We start from the raw sequence: 23,297 nt of genomic DNA on the forward strand, positions 1-23,297 counted from the left end.
CTTTCCTCCGTGCCTATTGACCTGAGGACCTGAGTTTGACCCTTAATCACACATGGGTGAAAGGCAGAATCACTCTACACGTTGTCCTCTCTGCTCTATATAGGCAGTCTAGCATGTGTGAACACACACACATACACACACAATAAATAAACATATTTAAATGAATACTGAATAACTGTTGTGCATACAAAAATAATATTTAGAGTGTGTGATATTCTATGTTAAGTCTGATAAAATTGGTGGGGTGATGCCAAAAATCTAAGGGAGGCCTCATATTTCTCATCTCCATTTTCCAGTTTAATTGCTCATGGTGATAATTCAACTAATTGTATTGGATAATTCTTAAATATTTAAGCAAGATTTGTTATGTTTTGTTGGGCAGATTTGGTTTTTGCGTGTGTATGTGTGTGCATGCTGGCTTATTTTAAATCTGGAAAAGTAGTTACTGAACATCAATTTGGGGATGGGTTCACAGTAAGGTCTTGTTTGTTGTTTGCTAATCCATATAACCACTGTAACTTTCTACCTCTTGTAGGAGAGGGCAGTATAAGATACAAAGAAGTTAGGACTGTGACCTGAAAAAACATAGTCTGCATTTACCTATGTCTGAAAGCTGTATTCCTAAAGTGATGTGACTCAACTCATTCATTATACAGTCCAAAATTTATAAGATTGTATCTAGACAAAACTCTGTGTGTGTGCATGTGTGTGCATGCATATATGAGAAAAAAATGAGAAAGAGAATAAGAACATGAGAGATATAAGAGAGAAAGGGTGTGTGTATATGTGTTAGGTGCAGGAGGCATTTCCTCTTCTTAATATAGCTAGTTCTAAAAGTGTATTTTAAAAAAGTAAAAGCTGGGGAATTTTCTCAAGCCTTTTCATTCTAACTTTCTAGTAAAATTTCTGAGATCTGGAAACTCTTTTTAGTTTCCTAGCAAGTGGAGTATCACCTCACTTCTTCCCTCCATCTGAAGAAAGCTCTAAAGAATGCCATGGCTTGGGGCTGGAGAGATGGCTCAGAGGTTAAGAGCATTGTCTGCTCTTCCAAAGGTCCTGAGTTCAATTCCCAGCAACCACATGGTGGCTCACAACCATCTGTAATGGGGTCTGGTGCCCTCTTCTGGCCTGCAGGCAGACACACAGACAGAATATTGTGTATATATAATAAATAAATAAATATATAAAAAAAAGAATGCCATGGCTTAATTCATCAGGACGTGGGAACCAGGTAATACGGTATTCAACCAGCTAAAAGGTGACCATAGATGACCAGCCCACTCACTAAACTTTAGAATCGTCTTCTGCTCTTCTCACCACTATCTACCCAGCAGGTCATTCTGCACTGCTGGGGTTAGGAGCCTGGAAAAGAGTTTGTGTAACCCTGGACAGAAAGGGAAGGGGATAAAAAAAAAAAGAAAACAAGATCACAGAAAAGAACACTATTAACACTCAGAAGCTTGATGATTAACCAACTTCCCTTAACTACTTTTAGCCAGGAGCTCCAAGTTATTCTTTACAGCTACTCAGTTCTTTCCTGGCATCATCAGCATCTTTCCTCTGTAGTGACAGTTTATCTTGGGCATAATGTGCTACATCCCATGTTCAAATTTTCAGTTTCTATTGATCATCTTCCTGGAGATATAGAATTTTTCTTGACTCTGACATTAAAAAATTATTCCTTAGACTTGCTTGCTTCAACAACATGACATTTTAGCATGCTAAGACACAAATCTTGGTCTAATTAACTGCCCATTATATTATCAAACCTCACGATATGTGTGAATATTCATCATCTTAGAATGCCTTCTGGAAATTCTGATTAATAATTAGTAAATAACCACCATCAGAAATTAATACCAAATTTTGAAGCAAGCATGGTTTTCTAAAAGAAATAGTAAACTATACTGGGAAAGCATATATGCTAACTACTCAGTTTCATTTTTTACCAAGTAGGGGTGAATTAGATGTTCCAATTGTTAGTAAAGTCTTAAAATACTAAGAAATTGTATGAAATATTTTTGAAAACTTGAGAACATGAAATTTTATCATCACTGAGTCAAAGCATTATTGCATATGGAAACATGGTTTTACATGATGGATAAACTTGAATTTTGAGCTACACAGATGTTTATTCATTTTTTTCAAGTTATTTCCAACCAAAGTGGTTTATCTTATTGATATTGTAATACACATTTAAGGGGGTAAAAAAGTTGGCCATAAAAAACTTGAATTCTAAAGTTCATATTCAGCATAAATATTGGGATTTTCATAATAATCTTTAGATAAGTTTGGGTTGACCTGACTGTTCCAATCCTTCCTTCCTCCCTCCCTCCCTCCCTCCCTTCTTTCTTTCTTTCTTTCTTTCTTTCTTTCTTTCTTTCTTTCTTTCTTTCTTTCTTTCCTTCTTTCTCACAGAGCTCAAAATTAATTATTGAGTGTTCTTGTAATACAATGTACTGGAATCAGGAACTCATGCCCTTTCAATTTCAATCAAAAAAAAACTTTTAGTTCATCAAAAACACACCATCCAAGGTAACTTTTGTATGTGTTGTGATATCACATATTACCCCTTGCTGCTTACATGTGAGAAATCAATTCACTTTTTGTAACTTATTGTGGGACAAGAATGGGGATTCTGTCTCAGTGACCTCTGAAAGATGAGTAGTCAGAGAATAGCAAATTTGTTTACCTAAGTTACTAAGTCTAAAACAATTTCCTTAAACTTAAGATAAGAAAAGAAAGTATATAAACATCTAAACTCAAAATTCAAAGTATTACAATCTTGAACTCAGTAACATAAAGGTAAAATTTTAACTGTAACCCTCTTCTGTCATCTTCAGTGTTTCAGAGGACAAAATACTCAATCTTTGTGAATCTCAGTGTCTTCTTCCATGTGGAGGGCTGACCTAAATAGTTAAGGTAACTTAAAATACTTGATCTGCTTTAGGAATGCAAAGAAATTAGTTAGCAATGTCTTCTTTTGACTAGATTTTATGGTTAATATAGATTTGCGGTCTAAATTATTCAAGTAGGCAATTTTAAAATATACCTTCTAAAACTTTTACTTCAGTATGTTCTTTTTCACACATTTCATTGAGATCGCTATAAAGGAGTCTAAGAAGGGAATCAAAGTCTGAGCTTCCCTTTGTTGACTGGGCAATTTCAATAGAAGTAAAGACACTTTAACTTCATTTTTCAAAAGTGCCAACCATAAGATTTAGAACCATGTTTTTCAAAAGGAAACTTAGCATAATGTTTAACTAGCTTCATAAATTAAGTTCTTGATAAGACTCTTAAATGCATGCCGAATTAATATAATAATAATACTCTTAACCAGAATATCATTTATCACACATAGGAACAATGAAATGAGTCTCTTAATCAGCCTAGTGTTGGGGTGGGTAAGTAGAGTGTGCTACTAAAAATAATTTAACACTAAATAGAAAGATTAGTCATGGAAAGTATTATGCAAGGCCATTGGAAAGCTTAAGAGAGGTTGAATTAAGTTAAGACCTATAGCTTCCATGAGCAACAGGAAAGAGATTCAGAGGAATGAAATAGAAAGGTACAGATATAGGCAACTTGATAAAAAGGCTCAAATGGAGCATGACAAGTAAAGACAAAGCCTGCATGACAAGGGGTAATCTACATAAGTAGGTCATCAAAATAGGCCAAGGAGGACTAGGGTGATAGATAAAGTGTTAGATAAAGTACCTCTGCATAAACATAAGGACCTGAAAGAATGCTTTAAAAATAGATTGATCGATAGATAGATAGATAGATAGATAGATAGATAGATAGATAGATAGATAGATAGACAGATAGATAGATAATAGGATGATAGATAGATAGATAGATAGATAGATAGATAGATAGATAGATAGATAGATAGATAGATAGATGTCCAGTGAGGTCCTGGGGCCTGTAATCCCAGTGCACAGTGGGGTAGAGGGTATTGGAGTTTAGACAACCCAGCTAGTAGAATCAGTGACTTCTGGTGGAAAGTGAGAAAGAGTGGTCTCCTTACATCAACCTGTGGTCTCCACAGCTCATGCACATAACACCTACAAACTAGCAGACACACAGCCACAAGTACACACACTACAAACAAATAAAACCACCCAACACACAAGCTTATGAACTGGGTATGGAATGATGCAAATATTTCATCTTTAAATCTGTGAAAATCAATAAAAAAAACCTGCAACTGAAAAATATTAGTAAGATTCCTCTTAAATAAAACAGGTTTGAATATTCCTCTGTATACAAATGGTATAATACATGGGACATTCCATGGCCTACTTTACTGCATATGCAAGTCATATCACTATCCATACTATGAACATGTCCCTAACAACAGTTTGCTTAATCATAACTAAAATATTCCTAAGTCTACACTCACAAATAAAAGGATTATTCTTCCAAATCTCTATCTAGAAGTATTTTACACTGTTTTCAAGCTAGTTGTCCATATCGCTCAACATCTGCATATCCGTATTTGTGGATTCCTATAATTTGTGAGTCTTAAATCTCTGAAAATCTGTATAAAGCCATTGCATTTTTGACAATGCAAGCTCCAACCCCATCCCTCACAAAATAATAAAGCTGTTTGGGTAGCGGTGAGCAAGTGCGATTTTGATCCATGTTTGATTTAAATCAAATTCATTTCTGACAGTTCAAATCCTTAGGAACCTGTCGATGGCCAATTCAAACAAATAAATACTCAAATACAAAGTAAAGTGAAGTCCTGCTGTCATACATTTCGCTTAATAGTTGCTTTGCCGATGGATCCAAAGAGTGTTTGAAAGGACAGTATGTATTTTCCTGTGATGTCAAAATGTCAATTCAAAACCCATCTGTTTTAGCAGAAAAAATAATACTTTGTCATAATTCTGCACTACCAGCCAGCATTCTTCCTGGCACCCAGAGGAGATTGCGAAAATCCTCTATTGTCCTAGCACAGTGTTAGTCATTATTTATAAGGTTTTTGTGGGGGAGAAAAAAAACAGTTGTCTGACATTCATATAGGTTTTTGAGAGGAAACATTTCCCTTTTCCAACAGATTTTAAAATACAGACAAGCAGCTAAAGGTATGGTTATTCACCTTGATATTGAATTATTTTTGTAAAGACTGTCATTTTACAGAGAAGATGCTAAATATTGATAAGGTTTGGTTGATTTCACAGCTTCCATTCCAAAAAGGAAGAGAAAACAAGAAATAAAATAAAACTTTTCTCTCACTGTAGTCCAAATATATTTTATTCAACCCTAGTGCAATGCCCCTTGAGTCTCCATCCCAAGGAATTTTAAGATGGGAAAACTAGCAAAGCTAAGATTACTAAATTAGTATCAATTTAGCGCAATTTAAAGTTGTGTAATCTTGTATCAGAAAGTATAACTGGAGAAGCTCTTATATACCTGTGACATTTCTAGCTATCATTATTGCTTCACTTTCGCAGGTAGAACAACCATCTTTTTTAAAAATATCATGTGGCAACCCTACAGAAATCACGTGGTAGTCTAATGGAGAGTCAAACTTTTACAAAGCCACCAACTCGGTGGACTAACTGTGGAAATAGATCTCATTTGAATAAATAAAAATGCAATGTTTTCAGATACAACATTTTATATGAGGTGTGCTGAAAGTGTTTTGATACTTCTTAAAAAGGAAGACGTTTGACAAATAAAAACATGCGATATATTTTATACATGTAATATATCCCGAAGGAATAGCCCAATGACCTCTTAAATTACACAGGGTTCTTGGAGTTATGTAAATATCATCAAGTATTGGAGATTTCTTTCCATCCTCTCCCCCAAGGCATAATAAAACATCTTGTCATTATAGATAAGAATCTCAAGAAAGGTCAACCTCATCAGACCCTAAACCATTACACATAAAGTAAAAGATTCAAATCATTCATTCATTTTTGTCCGCTTTCCCAAGTTTTTAATGACCACCATGTACCCAGACTATGCTAAGCACCGGGGCATTATCAATGAATAGAAGGAGAAAAGAAAACATGTGATCTACATATTTACTCACAGATTTCAATTTCAATTCTTATTTGTGTGTTAAATAAGTGGTACATGGTACAAAGAAAGCAGTTAGTAAAGAAATTTCATCTTGGGAACATAATTTATGCAGAAAGAACAATATTTTAAAATACCTTAAAGTAGGAACAACAGTTCAAATAAAGAGACTGTATGGTTGGAATAAAAATGACAAAAGAAAAACAATGCTGAGGAGCTATATGAAGCCAGATCAGGAGAGGTCTCGGGTCATTCAAGAAAACCTTCATCTGAAAAGCAAGGCTATTAATGTTATAGTATTCAAATCATATAATAATATTCAAACTTTATAAGAAGGGGGAAATTGTGATATGCTTTCTACCCTTAATGTGGATTTTTAAAGATTAGATTATGAAGGAATGTATTTTTCCTGTTATTTAAAATTAAAATAAAAAGAGTGGCAATTATAATTTTACTATCCAAATTATTAAATGACAAAGACATAGAACAAAGATTGATAAACCATAGCTTTATTGTTACATTGTTAAATTTGATTTAGCATATTGGCCCGAATTTCTCCATGGAAGAGGATGATGGTATTATTTTGTGTTTGCAATTCATCCTACCCTAAGTCACTTCCACTTTAAATTTTAATCTATTGAGAGGAACTTATCAGTACAAGTTGAGCCTTGTGATTCTTCAACAACTCTATCTCTATCTGATAGTCCCTCCTTCCTTATAGGATCTAGTTTTTATTCTCAAGAACTCAGGAACCTTTCACTCTGTATATGTGAGTAACTCATCTTAACCATCTCACATGAAAGGGTGCATCTTCCTCTAACCCATGTCATGCCTGCCTCTGTTATTCATCTTAAACCAGGGTTCTTTTATAAAATCTCTTTTTTCCATGTTTAAGAAACCAGGATTTTGAGCAAGAACCATAGGACCCAGTGTTTGAGATATTCTCCTCCTTTGTTGAACTTTCCCTCAAATTCTTAAAATCTTGCACACTATGAAAAAGGGCACAGGCCTTTTCCACTTTCAGAAATGCATTTTTTTTATTTATTCCCCAGTCCAACTCCACCTTCTCACAACATGGACCATTATTCTAAGCTACCTCTGAGCTCTATTTCCATTGTCTCTGATCTTCCAGCTGCCCATCGGGTCTGGCTGCATTTGAATGGCACATGGCATGGCTTCCATATGACTCACATGGTCCTCCAGTCTCCAGCCTATTGTGAACACAGGGCTCAGCATCCTCTAGGTTCCACGCTATATTCAGAGCCTATCTTTTGGCATTCAAACAAAACTGTTCTCTCTGAAAAAATTCTATTTATCACAACTGAAAAAAGCTTTGACTTGCAGACACCGCCTCCGCAATAGATTTATAAAAGTCTACCCAAAGGATCAAAAGCCCAGAATTTTTGCTCTTTGTTCGCTTTACATGATTTTGTGGACTCCCTTCAGTGGGCAAATACATCTTAGCTTCTCAAAGTGGTTCTGTTAGCAGGGAGGCTCCAGGATACAAAGAAAACCTGTGGTCAAAAATAAACAATATCTGATATGTTTTCAAAACCTTGACAGTAAATAGAGGTGAGAATGAAATATTAGTAGATTTAACCTCCTGTTCAGTTTGAATGGACAGAAGAGATCCCTCTCCATTTGCTCTACTGTCCAGTACACCTACTGTTCTAAACACACAAACACAAAAATTAAGAGTCCCTGTTGACATGGCTTAATAAATGTGGAATAATTCTTTTTCATAAAGATGACTAGCATGGAATATAAAACTAACCTTTAAAGGTTTACAGAAGGCAATTCAAATATTTCCTCCTAGATCTGGAACTCAGAGCAACCAGATTGCAACAGCAAAGGAGTTATTTTCATTAATATATATGCTATGTTAAAATGTTTCCTTAGGTATCACTACTCAAAATATTGGGCAAGAAGCACAACCAGAGATATTGCCTAAGAGCTTGTGGGAAGCCCAACATTACAAACCCCTTTTTAGAGCTAATGAGTCAGAGTTGGCACAAAGTTGGAGAAGCACCAACCTAAGTAGGTTATTTCCTTAATACCCAAAGTGTGAGACATTTTTATTAGTTAATACAAATAATTGATAGTTAATGTAAGACTACATTTATATGCCTTTTAATGCTCAAAGAAATACTTCAACAGTCAAAGCATTTAGTGATTAGAGTGCGAAATAAGGAATAAATGAAATTGCAATTTCTGTTCTAATTATATATCTATACTGATGTGATACAAGCCCACTGTGTGGCAGTTTCTTTCACTTACTAATATTCATTAAACCTGCTGTCTCTATCATCTTGCTGTGGCAGAAATGAAGTGATCTTTCAATGTTTACAGAGAAGATTCCTTGTGATTTCTTCATATGTGATTTGCATGTACATGCACAAGCATCATTTGTGCCTGTGCTTATGGAGTTGTAAAAAAAAAGAAAAGAAAAACTAAAGACTACACATGGATATAAAAAAGAAGCACTGAAGAAATTATTCTTTTCAAGACTTTTAATGTATTGATTGTGACTCATAATATGCTGATGCTTATAATAAACGTCAATGTTTACCATTGCTCCATCAATGACCTGATACAAAGTCCTGTTTTCCAATTCTCAACATGGAACTTTTCTGTGGTTATTTTCCCAAATCCTTTTCCTGTGCACCTATGTAGAGCCATGTGCCCAGAAATAAAGTGAAATTCGAGAAAATTAGTCACTCAATAATTTCTTGTGCCCGGTATGGTCTTAACTCCAGCTGAGAATCATAAAGGTTTATTATTAATGAATCCCTATACACGTGCCATGATTGCTATGAGTTACTTAGATTGCCTTTGGAATTGTGTATGTTCTCTGAATAAAACTATGGTTCATGTTAATTCTTCAATCCTGACATATCTATCTTCAGTGAGTTCATAAAAACTACTCTAAAATGCCGAATCTCGAAGCATTCGTATTACATTCCTCTTTTAGATGTCTAATCCTGTCTAATAAAAATATTTTAGTATTAATGAATTGTGAATATTGTACTGCAAAAGCATTCTTAATCACCTCTTAGGCAAAGACAGTGTTTGTCCCAAGTCACTTCTAACAGCTGTCTTTGCTCCTGGTGGCCAAGGGCACACGACAAGAAAACAGATGTATGGATTGGAAACACAAGAGAAAAAGTTCCCCAACATCACCACTAGCCTTTTCACAAGACTTCCTAATCCTGAAGGATTGTCCTGATGCTCCTTCATGATTTATCGTACACAAAGTACTATGTCATGTTTTTCTAATTCATTATCTTACTTAATTTTAAAATACCCTAAGAAATATATATATGAAATATATATATAAATAATGGTTATATATATATATAACCATTATTTGTACTTTAGATGAAAAATAAACAATCCCTAGATATCAAAATCAAATATCTATGAAGAATTAAATTCAGGACTGAAAGCTAAAATGTCCTGTTAGAAAGCTTCTACGTAAGTCTTTCATTATTATGACATTTGCCTAATATAGTTCTCAGAACTTAACTATCCTATACTTATGCAAATAGCACTGTTCAAGTGAATATAATCAACAGTCATAGTCCTAAAAATAAAAAATCTACAAGTGCACTTTTAGCCATAAATAGAAACTTAAACGGAGCTGTCTCTGAGTCAGAATTGTTGCACATGAAGTAACACACAATTCACACACCTGACATAAAATACAAAAGGAAAGAAATTATATCATTTGCTTGAAATGGATACAACTGAAAATAGTCACACTAAACAAAACATGTCAGATACAGAAGGCATATATCACACTCTTTCTCTTTCCTGTATCCTAAAACACACATACAAATACACACACACACACACACACAAACTTATATACTGATTCTCTCTCTGTCTCTGCCTCTTTTCCTCTCTCTCTGTCTCTCTCTCACACACACAGAAAAGAACAAAGAGTGCAAAGAAAACACGTAAGAGGTGGGAAGGTGGGAAGGAAAGAGGAGTGGAAAGAAAGGGAAGTCAGTGAATAGGTTTTTTATCTACTGTACTTAAAATTCTCTAGAAGAATCCCAAACCTATGTACATTGAGAGTATTGTAATAAACCTTTAACAAAATATCATAAGGTGAGAATTACATTGTCATTCATTTGAATAATATCTAGCATCATAGATACTGATGCAAATAACCAAATATACAAGAAAGTGATGATCTGCATTCCACATGTTGACATATACATTGCACATTACAATTTCTGGTTACATGTGGGATTTCACTCGATAAAGACACAAAAACAGAAGACAGATTTTGACAGAGAATATCCTTGAGATGCATTGAACACAAAAGTCCACTTCAAGAATTTGTTCATTCTGTGCACATAGACATCATGATGGACTGAAAGCTTATTAACTATCATCAAAAATGTCCTTTTGGAATTATCTTCCTTTGCCTGCTTCCAAGGGAAATTATACGTGGGTTTCTTCAGGGCAATGGCTATCAACCAAGTGCCCAGGCTCATCTTCAAATGTTCTGAACCAAATTTACTGTAATAATGATAACTGCTCCTTCAGCATCCTGGTCTTTTTAAACTGCTGTACATCTTTTCATCTATTTCCATTTCCCTTAGGTAGAGTACAGGCTAAGAAATCATCAGGCCTATTTTTCAATAATATATATCATCAGAAACAATTTTGATAATCATATTATTAGTGTGCATAACCCCTTTCTTTAGAACTCTACTAAAAGGCTCCCCTAAATAGCCTACCTTATTCAGATGCTCTGTTTATATCTGGAAATGTCAAAATTCTAAGAAAATCACATGACTCTTCTTGATAAAGGGATATGGTTCTTTTGTGGCAAGCCAAAAAATAATTAATAAAATCTGAGCACCTGCTTACAGTTGATCTTTAAGATTATTTAAAAATGTTCTTTAGCTAGTTTGGGTGACACAAATTTGTATCCTGGCTCAGAAATAGATTTTAGCATGTGATTACTTAGGAGCAAATAATAGATGTATTGCTTTTGGTAATGAACATTTAGACAAAAGTGATATTTTCAATATAAGTAGTGCATTGACGTGAGTTCTGATTATCATATATGGACTTTCATTTCAGTTCAGATTTCTGTAAAGAATGAATGTGGTGGCTTTTGCATATAGAAGATGGATCACTAAAAATACACTCTGCAGCAATTCTCAAGTGTCCCTAGTCACTTTTCTAATGTCTCATATTAGCAGAATGGGAAATCACAACCTTGCGAGAAATTCCTCAGCTTTAAGAAGCAAAGGATAAGAAGACATAATTCCCGTGTTTCGGAATTTTATCTCACCAATAACTCTAAGTGGAACCAGGGAGATTGACTTTAAATGGAGGAATGTTGTGAACAGGAAAGATAGCCATCCCCAGGTATGAGTACACCGATATGTTGTCTAGTGCCAAATGGTAATCCCTGAAAATATACATGCAAGTATCATTTTACAGAATAAGCAGGTTGTATTTAGGGATATATATGTATTTAAATATACATGCATGTATACAATAACTATTTGTGAAAAAAAGGTAACCCATGAATTTGAAGAAGAGCGGTGAAGAGTATATGTAAGAGCTTGAGTTAAGGAAAGGGAATGGAAAAATGCTGTAATTATAATCTCAAAAAAAGAGTGGTCAATGAATGGGGTTAGATGTTTCTTTCATGCAGAGTCAATAGCAAGGAAAGTATTGTATTTTTCTGCTCTTTGTTCCTACTACAGTTTGAGAGACTCAGATGTTACTGAGGATTCTTTGGGGTCTCTCAATTGTAGAATAGTACTGTTCTACAACCTCAATACTTAAGACAACATTACTTCTCAGTTCCTTCAGTGTCACAGAACTCCTGGAAGATAAATCGTTGTCCTAAGGAACCTTTGGTAGATCGAGATGTTGAAAAACAAAGATAAGTGGAATTTTAAGAAAAAACACTTTTTATCATATAACCAACTTGACTAGAAGAGAGCGCAAAAACAAATGCATTCATGCAAACTAAATAACTCTTGTTGGCTTAACCACAACACTGCATACAATTTGTTATATTGGTGGTCTAATGGACCCAATAAATAATTTAGGGCTCAAGAATGGCTACTGAGAGAAATGCCTAATTACATGTTTAATTAATACCTATATACTTAATATTTTTATTATGTGTGTCTTATAAATATATACTACTATGATTTTCTGCACTTTTGTGTATTTTATTTCCCATTTTTATTAGCTTCCAAATTTAGCATAGGAAGTAATTGGTTTGGTAATGAAATTTTCATATGTAATTTGGTTTATTTGTTTATTTTTGAGGTTATAATTTAATTAAAACATTTTTTCTTTCTATATCTTTCCATTAAACCTTTTCTTATATCTCTCATTAGTCTCCTAAAATCCATGGCCTCTTTTTTTAACTAATTGTTGTAGTATGCATATGCATATATATGTCATTTTTTCCTAAATATAGCCAGCTCAATCTGTATAATGTCTCTTGTGTGTGTGCTTTTAGGGCAGACCATTTGGAACTGGATTGCCAGTTGCTGTGTTCTTCCCTGGAGAAGACTCCCTCTGTCACTCTAAACTTTTTCATTTACCTACAGTTCTTCGTCTAGGGTTGAAACCTTATGGGTTTTTCTCCATTCAGTATGGAATATTTATTGGTGTCAATTAGAATTATGAGGATGAACACTATAACAGGTAATTTAAAATAACAATCATAAATTTAAGATGTTTAAGAATTTAAGATGTTTCATGAATACATTGTTTGTCATCTTCTTTGTCATCTTATTGCTTAATCTTTCCATATCTATCTTTCTCTTGATGCACGTGTGTGAGCGTGCGCATGTCCATGCACACACACACACACACGCACACGCACACACATAGGGAGAGAGAGAATTATAGACACACAGAAGCATACATAACACAGAGACAGGAACACACGTTCACACATAGACACACCCATACACACAGAGAGATATAGAAAAAGAAGGGAATTAAAAAGGAAGAAAAAAGAGAGGGGAACAGAGGAGAAGTTAGGACATGGAGACACCAATGTCCTAAGAAGAGTATAATTCTTTTATTTAAAACAGACATTAGAAAACAGTTTTCCATCAGTGCTGATTCACATGTCATTCCTTAATAGGGCTCAGATAAAATGTCATTATAACCTTTTAACCACTAGGCATTAAGTGAACATTCAGAAACATTGTTCTAGGTACTGTGGATATAAAAGCTCTTTAGAAGTTACTTGCATGTAAGATAATTGATAAAACGCAACATGCTTGTCATCACTGTGTTTCACCTTGAAGAAAGGGTAACACATTATTTTACAATGCAAATCATGATGATAATAATAGTCAGTTCCTAAAAAGGAAAGGTTTATTTGGGATCATCAAATGCATGGTTGGTTGGCTCTTTTTTTTTTTTTTTTTTTTTTAGCCCTGTGGTAAGGTCATGCAATATGGTGACAGTATGTGACAGAGATATTTCACACTTCCTAAATACTGAGAAGGAAAGGAAAATAGAGACAGAAAGACTATGGGTTTCTACTATCTCCGTTGTGGGCACATTCCAACTACTTAAAATCTCCCATTAAATTCCACCTTTCACAAATTCTACCACATCCTAATAGTGCCAAGCTGCTGCCATGCAATTGACACACTGACTTTGGAGGGACCCTCTCAATCCAAACACAAAAGAGGGATAGAGAGAACAATGATGAAGAGGGAGGCAGTTTTACATGGGAGGAGTCACACTGGTTATTGTTACAAGTGTAAGTTTTGCTTTGAGATATAGAAATAAAAATTAAGATTTAAAGCAATGTTAAGATAAAGCCTTGGGAAAGATACTTCAAGTTGAGGAAAGCAAATGAAAAGTCTGAGTCATGTGACTGTGCCTACTATTTTATAAACTGCCAGAAAAGCAACACAACTGGGAGAGAGATCATAAATAGAACCACAGTGCAGATGAGAATTATCCAGAGTCAGACTCTCTAAGCATTTTATGCCAGATTGAAAAATTTAGAATTCGTACTATAGGGTGCTTAGAAGTCATTAGTTTCAAACAAAAGCTGAAGAATAGTTCTTAAACCTCCACTCTAGTTCTAGTGAATTTAGTAGAATACCAAGGTTAACAGTTGAGGATCCAAGAAAGATTAGGATCCACTAGAAATCAAGTTCTGATAGATTCACTAGAGCATTTGTGAGATAAGGAACAGAGAGACTACATAGTGAATAAAGAGCTACATAAATTTAAAGTAGGAGGAAAAGGAAAAACCAAGAACAACTCTGAAAGTCTACTAATGAATGGGTAAATTTTACTCAAAATGAAAGAGTATCAAAATAAACAAGAAACAACAATGAGAGTTAAATAAAAGCATGTTAAATTTAAAGCAAATTAGATATTAAAGTAGAGGTGTCGTGAATAACAAGTTTCCTGGAAACATGAAGCTGGAAGAAATATCCAAATTAAAAGGGGACATGTGGTAAGCACAGACCTGATAAAGTCACCCCAAGGTTGAAATGAAGATCCAAATACCTTCCCTTTCTAGGCCATCAGGCTCTGGTGACAGTGTGCTCAAACTGGAAGTCTTGGGCTGAAGTGAATCAGATGTTTTACTTTTTTAACCTGTTGTTAAACAACAACTTCAACCTCATGGATGTACCAAGTTTCAAGTTTTGGCTCTGATAAAAAGGAAAATTTTTACTTTTTTATTTCTTCTAAGGGCCACTCAAAATAAAATGATCTCTTCAGTAAGAAAATTGGCATCAGATGAAGCCAGCCCTTCCCATGCAGTTGCTTGTACCATTATTATAATTGACTACCAGATAAATTCAATATATCTTTACTTTTAAACTAAGGAAATTAATAAAAAATCTTCACTATGGTCATTTGAATTTTGTTGGCACACATAATCTCATAGGAAATAGCACTATTAGGATATGTGGTTTTGTTGGAGTTGGTATAGCCTTGTTGGAAGAAATGTATCACTATGGGGCGGGCTTTGAGGTTTCCTATGTCAAAGCTACTCCCAGTGTCACAATCAACTTTCTGTCGCCTGCATTTCTCCAGCATCATGACTGCCTGCAGGCTGCCATGCTCCCTACCATGATGTTAACAGACTGAACCTCTGAAACTATAAGAGCCACCTCAACTGGATGTTTTCTTTCTACGAGTTGCAGTGGCCATGGTATATTTTAAAAGCAATAGAAACTCTATGTCAGCATGAGAAGAAATTTGAGCTGCTCTTTCTAGTACTTAAGAAGTATCTGAAACAAACAAACAAACAAAAGGCACAAAAGAAAGCAAGAAAGAGAATTTTCTAAGTAGAAAGAAGATGCATAAAAAAGGCAAAAGGTGAGGACAAGAAGGAGGAAGAAACCAGAGTTACAGATGATCCTCCTATTCCTTAAATTAACTGTTCTAGCTATTTCATAAATTTCGTAACACACCAGAATCACCACGTTTAAAATGGATATAAGTTTTCAGTAATCTCTTTAGCTTAGGTTGTTAAGAAACTTATTTAAAAGGATTTACACATCTCCATTTACCTATGGAAATTAAAGGGAATGAAACGTTAAGACCACGCATTGTCTCTCTGTCTTTAAGTACTTTGTTCTTACAGCAGGTACTACACCTAAGGTTTATGTGTGTAAAGTACTGTGAAAGAATGCTAAAGGAATCCTTGAGGCCTCTGGAACACAACAGTTTATGTGGAGAATGCGTTGTCAGTCTATTCTGAAATCTGAAAAGACCACAGAATTTTTTGTCCTTGTCGTTTAAGGCAGTATCCTCAAATGTCATTTTCAAAAAAGTTGTAACAAAACTATTGAAAAATGTTTACTCAATCCATCTTCAACTATAGCACAGTGATTAGCATTACCTAGTGCATAGATTTTGAATAAATACTCTGAACAAAAGGAAACCATTTCAATTAATGCTGTGCTAATTCCCCTTTGAAGGAATGAGTAGGGAATTATAAGGTTGACTGTCTTTGTTTTTCACCTGCACTTTGCCTCAGTGTTTGGCAGATGCAGGGAGAATAATGGAGGATTATGTTTATCCTTTCTGTTGACATCTGGCAAAAGCCCCAGGCAAAAGTCAGCAGGCGTTAATTCAAATAAATATAGTTCTTTTGACAGTACAATTGAACATTTTTCATTTTAAAATGTGAATTCTCTCATACCCATCATATTCTCATGATATCTGGGAACTGTCACATAGTAAGCATATTAGAAATATGTTAACATTCTATATACTTCTTCTGTTTCAAATAAAGTATAGTTATGAAACATTAATATTTTAATCAATCTAGCTTTGATTTTATTCCCACATACCAAAAGCACCTGCCATGAACTTCCACAGATGGTCTTGATGCTCACACTGAATATTCTAAATATTTAAATATATTATTCATTAAGTATCCTACTTTTTTATAGTCAGAAAAACATAAATCTGTTTCTTGTCATATACAGCACAAGTGAAGTCTTAAACAGGAGAAACAAATCGAGTTTTATTATTATTATTATTATTATTATTATAACAATGATTAAATTGTGTATTTGTTGGCTTTGGAAAGCAATGCTCATACTTAGCTGTGACCAGTGATTTATAACTCCCATCACCTGAAAGGTCAAAATGTTCTTGCCATCAAACCTGTCAGAAACAAATTCAGTGTGCTTTTAAGTCAAGTTCTTGTGTCTCCAATGCCTGTTAAGTGAATAAGAAGAAAGAAATAGATAGGCAGAGGTAAGGAAGGAAAGGAGGGGGGTTGATTACCATGACAACTACTTAGTTGTGTTTCAGTGATTTCATAGTGGCAAAAATATGGCAACAATATTTTTAAGAACCTAAGACCCTGTATTTTAGTCATTTGCAAAATAACAAAATAAGTTTGGTCTTTACCATAAAAAACAAAATAATCAAACATAAATTATTTACATTTTGTAAATGTTTTTAAGCATCTTGATTATTTGGAGTATAAAGTTATAAAGCATGTAGCACAGCATTCTTAACATGCTTCTGGAGCATCTGGACTTAAGAATTCATTGCCCAAGAGACCAAGAGAAGACCGTATTAGTAACTGTCACCACACACAACATTTTCAACACTGTCGCTGAGTCCCTCATCATCACAACTGACAACACTATCTACATCTCTCTATAAATATGAAGAAAATGATTGTTTGGGTACAAATATTGATTAACCCTGCATGACTTTAAATAACTGTGATACAGTCTAATTACTTGGTTTTTAAAAAATCCTGGAATATTTTGGAATAGAAATGAAGGCAAGTGATTAAACATGTTATGTTTTCTTTCTTTCTGGCCTAGCTATGTGCCTTTTTACTTTGTAGTAGTGAGAGGGAGGAAAGGGAAGAGAGAAATATAACTATAATTTCAAAACAAAAATTTAAATAAATAGCCGGGCGGTAGTGGCGTACGCCTTTAATCCCAGCACTTGGGAGGCAGAGGCAAGCGGATCTCTGTGAGTTTGAGACCAGCCTGGTCTCCAAGAGCTAGTTCCAGGACAGGCTCCAAAACCACAGAGAAACCCTGTCTCAAAAAACCAAAAAAAAAAAAAATTAAAAAATAAATAAATAAATAAAATTTGTATACTCAATAAAAATTTAAACTCAAAAAAATTTAAATAAATACATAATATTTAAATACTCAATAGTTTACCACTATACACCAAAGGTCATATTTTCAAAAAGAGAGATGAAAAAGTCCTGGGATTAAAAAGAAATGTTATTTCACCATCATAGTTTGGCGCTGATTCTGATGAACTTGTATTATTTCTGATCTTTGTCATGAGGAGTCCTATGATTAACTAAAAGGTACTTTTTTTTTTTTTGGTTTTTTGAGACAGGGTTTCTCTGTAGCTTTGGAGCCTGTCCTGGAACTAGCTCTGTAGACCAGGCTGGTCTCGAACTCACAGAGATCCGCCTGCCTCTGCCTCCCAAGTGCTGGGATTAAAGGCGTGTGCCACCACCGCCCGGCTAAAAGGTACTTTTATCAACCTAAATGATCAAACAGACATTCTAGCCATGCACAATGGAACTTTGCCCAATTAGATGTTGAAGACACTGCACTTAACGTGAAATCAAAGAAACAAGAAATAGAATCTGACTTTCAAGTAGAAGGAAATAATGAAATGTGGATGCAATTCTTCATTTATGAAGTTTGAATGACTAAAAATCAATGTACTGCACTAGTTTCAAAAGAAATTCTTGTTGTGAAGGATGATATTTGATTTCAGTCTCCTCTAACTTCACACTAAGGTAATGAAAGACAGTTTCTTCATAAGAAGGTGTCAGAGGTAGTTTAACACATTATCTCTGTCTAACTTCATAACAGTTGTGGGCATTACAACTTCTGCCTTTTTAAAAAATATCTGAATAACCATTTTACAATAAAAGACATTTCCTTATTTTCCCTATTCTAAGGAGGAAATTATTTTTCTAGAATATTTGGCAGCGTGACTTTGGGGTTCTATTTAAAAATAATGGTAGAGGAGGTTGTATTTGTTTCCCAGTGGGAAGGAATGTGTCAGGATCACAAGTGGGGTCCTTCCCTCCCTCCCCAGATCCAGGATTACATTGCCTGAGGAACATTCCCTTAAAAAAATTCTGTCTTCTAAGAAAATTAAAATATCTACCCACTCTACAGGTGTCTTTAACCAAATGTTATCTTTTAAAACGGCAAATATGCTTATGGAGAAGGTATAATATACACAAGCACACCAAAGAAAATGTCGGAAAGAAGGAACCTTATGTATGCAGACACTTATGATAGCATCCACTTTCATTTATCCACAAAAATGTGACACTTCGTATTTAAAAGACGTGATAGTAAACTATTTAAGTCTGATAAATTTAAGTTCCATTTCTGACCACTGTTTTATGGCTGGTAACTTATCATTTCCTATGCCTTCAATCATGTATATACATGCCCTGATTCCTTCATGAGTTGTTTTAATAATGAGAATTACAAATAAATGTGAAACTGATGACAATAATACTCAGTTTATATTCAGGTCTACATAGAAATAGCAGCTGTGATTATCATCAGCATGTACAGCAAGTTCATTACACCACCAGATATTAATAACTGAAAGATCAGGATGAGAAATAAATTTAGCAAATAAAGTGTTGTATTTGTCACTACCTAATGTAAACAATTATACAAATTTAAATTTGTTATGATACACCTACATCATTACACCTACATCTTATATGGATAATCTAAAATTTATCCATTTGAATAACTTTGTTATTCTAATCTCAAATCACAATAAAAGAGGGAAGCAAATTGTGAATAAACAGTCATCATTATTGAAGTGGTGACGGTATTTGAGCAAATATAGCAAAAGAAACACACAAGACAATAAAGCACCTTATGCCCCACTGAGCTCATCAGCTACATTTGCAGAAGGAAAACAAATGATATGTGCTAGGACTGACAGAAAAGCTGCCTTGTTGGCTGGACAACTTCATCTATTTGGCATCATCCTATCTGGAAAATATATGTGAAGACCCAATCTAATGGTCATATACAAACATGTGTAATACATACCATTTATGCTGGCCTCGTGTGGCTCTAAACAGGCATCACACTTTAAAGTTAGAAAATAGACTTGTAAAATTGTAATTAGGCATTTCAAATTTCTGCTTCAAAGGAGTGACTTTAGGAATTTATGTTCAGATATTTTTTGCTATTTTCAACTTAAAAAAACTCCATTCAACATATTTTTATCATGCCCCCTCACCCAATTCTTTCCAGATCCTTCCCCTCTCTATCCAACCACCTTTATGCTCTTTTACTCCCTTTAAAAAAACAAAACAAAACAAAACAAAAAAAGCAGTGCAAACAAACAAAAAAGAAACCCCCCCAAAAAACAGAAATTGAAACATACAAACCAAAGAAAGATTAAACAACAACAACAAAAAAAAAAATCCAAACGAAACAAAATGAGATAAAGTTGATGAAAAACAACATTGAATTCATTTTGTATTGGCCAATACTCTGTTATACAGACACCTGTGTATGCTGGTTTGTTAGCATTTCTCTCTTCAGCCTTTTCCAATATGCTTATGGGTTCATTATTAGAACTTATATCTGAGGAATCATAGAAACATAAGACAACTTTTTCTTTAAACATGTTTTTTAAACTATTTACCTATCAAGAGTTTTGTAATTTAGAATTAAGCAAAAATTTCATATATATGAATATATACATATTGTATATATGTATATACGTGTATATACAGAAATTAATTTAGTCTACCTGTATAACCTAGTATTTATTAATTTAGTGTATATATATATATATGGAATTATAGATTCCATATATATATATATAATTATTTGGTTGATTAACAAGTTAGAAATTTATGAACCCATCATTTATTATTTCTTTAGTTGTAAGATCTATGCCTTTTCCCAATTACCTAATAGATAGTAAACACAACGGTGTTGTAGAAAGCTATTTTTCATTTTTCTTTTTTACATTTATTGACTTATTGAATGTAAGAAGTACATGTACAAGACCATACACATGGATGTCAGATGCCAGTTACAGGATTGGTAGGAACCTCTCCCTCTATCCATGGAGGTCACTGGAGTGAATTCAGATGACTAAGCTTGCTTACAAGTGCATTACCCACTGAGTCATCTTGTCAACCTTTTCATTTTTCTTAATATTTATTTAGACTCAAAATTTAATATTTTCAGTAATAATTCAATACCACAATGTGCATGTTCACACTATCTTAATACTGGCTAATTTAACCCAAATAGATATTGTTGCCTCCAGATTATGACCCCCAGAGAAATCACCAGAAACCAGAGAAGTCTAGACTGCAACAAGAAAGGTTTATTGTTATTGTAAATGTAATATGAGCTATCTAGCTTGGAACTTGTCACCAGTACTCACCCCACAAGTTGTAGCAAGGTACGGAGGAGTAAGGAGTAAGAGTCCCTCTGCCGGGTTAGCTTTTTAAAGGTAAAAACTACAAGCCCTTCGGGGTCGTCGGGGGGGGAGGGCACCTGTGCAAAGGCTTTGCTCTTTCCCATCCTGTTTTGTCAGCTTGTTTTATCTTTAGAGCAAGGTTATGCTGTGCCTGAGTCAGGACATCTTTATCAGTCTCCAACAGGTGGCCAGGCGCCCTTGGCGGGGACACTATCTTTTCTGGAAATATGAAGCTAGACTGATTTTTAAACTCTGCTAGAAAATTTCTTTTCATTCCTTTGATATTAAGGGATGAGGATCTTACAGATATGTCCCATGATCAGAATCTTTTTGATGTTTTGGAGATATTGCCCCTAAAAGCACAATGATAAATATGATGTAACTATCTTATTTCTACACCGCCAAATTAAATCAGTTGTCAAACTCAGATGTTCAGCTATAGCATTATTAAACCTTTAAAACATTCTGGATGAAAGAATGAAGTCACAAAGATCACACTGACTTTCTTATTGTTTTAAATACCCACAATTCTATGCAAACAGAAAAACACAGTCTTGGGGGAGTTTTGTTGTGAAGAGAGGCTGGAAAATAAGTGAATACTATTAAATAGCAATAATTTTCATTTTACTGAATTCTAAAACTAGTTTCACAAATTATTAAGTCTGTAAATATACTAAAAATACACAACTAACACTTATCTATTTAGCACAAAGATAATATCACAACAATCCTATCTTTGATTTTTTTATATATTTTATTGACTTGGCTAATGCTGTTGATTAAGCCCAGCTTTGCATGTGCTAGGTAAGTCCCACCTGTAGTGGAATATTTCCTTACACTGTGTGAAGATGGGTCACTGTGATTGGTTTAATAAGGAGCTAAATGGCCAATAGCTATGCAGCAGAAGGTTAGGCAAGACTTCCGAGGAAAGAGAGGAGAAAAAAAAGGATGACCAGTCAGACACAAAGAAAGCAGCATGAGTAATATGGAGAGATGAGGTAACAAGCCACAAGACAGAACACAGATTAAAATAAATGGGATAAGAGTTATAAGAGCTAGTGGGATAATCCTAAACTAAGACCAAGCTTTCATAACTAATAAGTTTCCATGTCATTATTTTGGAAAAGGCAGTACAGAGATAGACTTGCTACACTCACGAACGAAGCAAATTCTAAATAGGAGTGACAATTTATTTGTTCTTAACAACATTTCATTAACTGTTAAGAAATTCATACAATGTCTTCTGAACATATTTACTCAGCACCATGCCTCCCATATCCACCCTCTCCACCCTTATTTCTGTACCCAACGAACCGAACTTTCAGTTTCCTATTTTTTTCTTCCTTTTCCTTCCCCATTTATGTGTACTTTCCTTGACCAACACCCCATAAGAGTAAGGCTCCCTCTTGAACGTGGTTGACCATCAGAGTCATGTCATGAAAGAAAGCTGACCCTCCCTTTTTCCTGTCTCGGCTACTCAGAAAGTAGTGAGGTTCTGTGCCACCTTCCTGCCTCAGTTCTTGAGTGTTTTCTAGCGAGTCTTCTGCCTGCTTTCACAGTCGCTGACTTCTAATATGGAACTGCTTTGCTGTACCTGAAAATAAACATTTTCTTGATGTCCTCCTCAATCTCTGGTGCATACAATGCAGAGATGGAGATAGTGTTGTCAATTGTGATGGTGAGTGATGTAATGACAGTGGGAAGGAAACATTTCATGAGGAAGGAATTACTACTATGAACCATCTCTTGGACTCTTGGACAATACTCAGTATGCCCATGGATACTCTAGGAGTGTGCTAATAGCCCACAACTATTTGCTTTACCTTAAAACATAATTAGTCCAGTTAATCAATCCTCTTAGCAACACTCACACCTTGTAAATAGTATGTGTTTGACCATTTCTCAGGAAAAAAACCCAAACTTATATTTTTACTACAAATGACTAAAATGTGGGGTCTTAGATCCTTAAAAAGTATTAGTCATAGCTCTATGAAAATATAACCACTGAACCACAACTAAGTAGTTGCTGTGGTATTTGTCACCCCCTACATTCCTCCTCATAAGGTGTAGAAATGTAAATAATTAATTAAATTCCACATACAATTTTTTACATTGGATAAAAACAAACCTAAAATCTCATTTGCAAATTGTACTTTTTATCCTGATTTCTAAGTTAGTTAATATTTCGTAGGCTATTTAACTTGCTGTACATGTTGATGATAGAGCTAATATTTCTATATAGATCTGAATATAAACTGAGTATCATCATCATCATCATTATTATTATT

Source organism: Chionomys nivalis, chromosome 2 (assembly GCF_950005125.1).
Source record: "Chionomys nivalis chromosome 2, mChiNiv1.1, whole genome shotgun sequence".
Lineage (NCBI taxonomy): Eukaryota > Metazoa > Chordata > Mammalia > Rodentia > Cricetidae > Chionomys > Chionomys nivalis.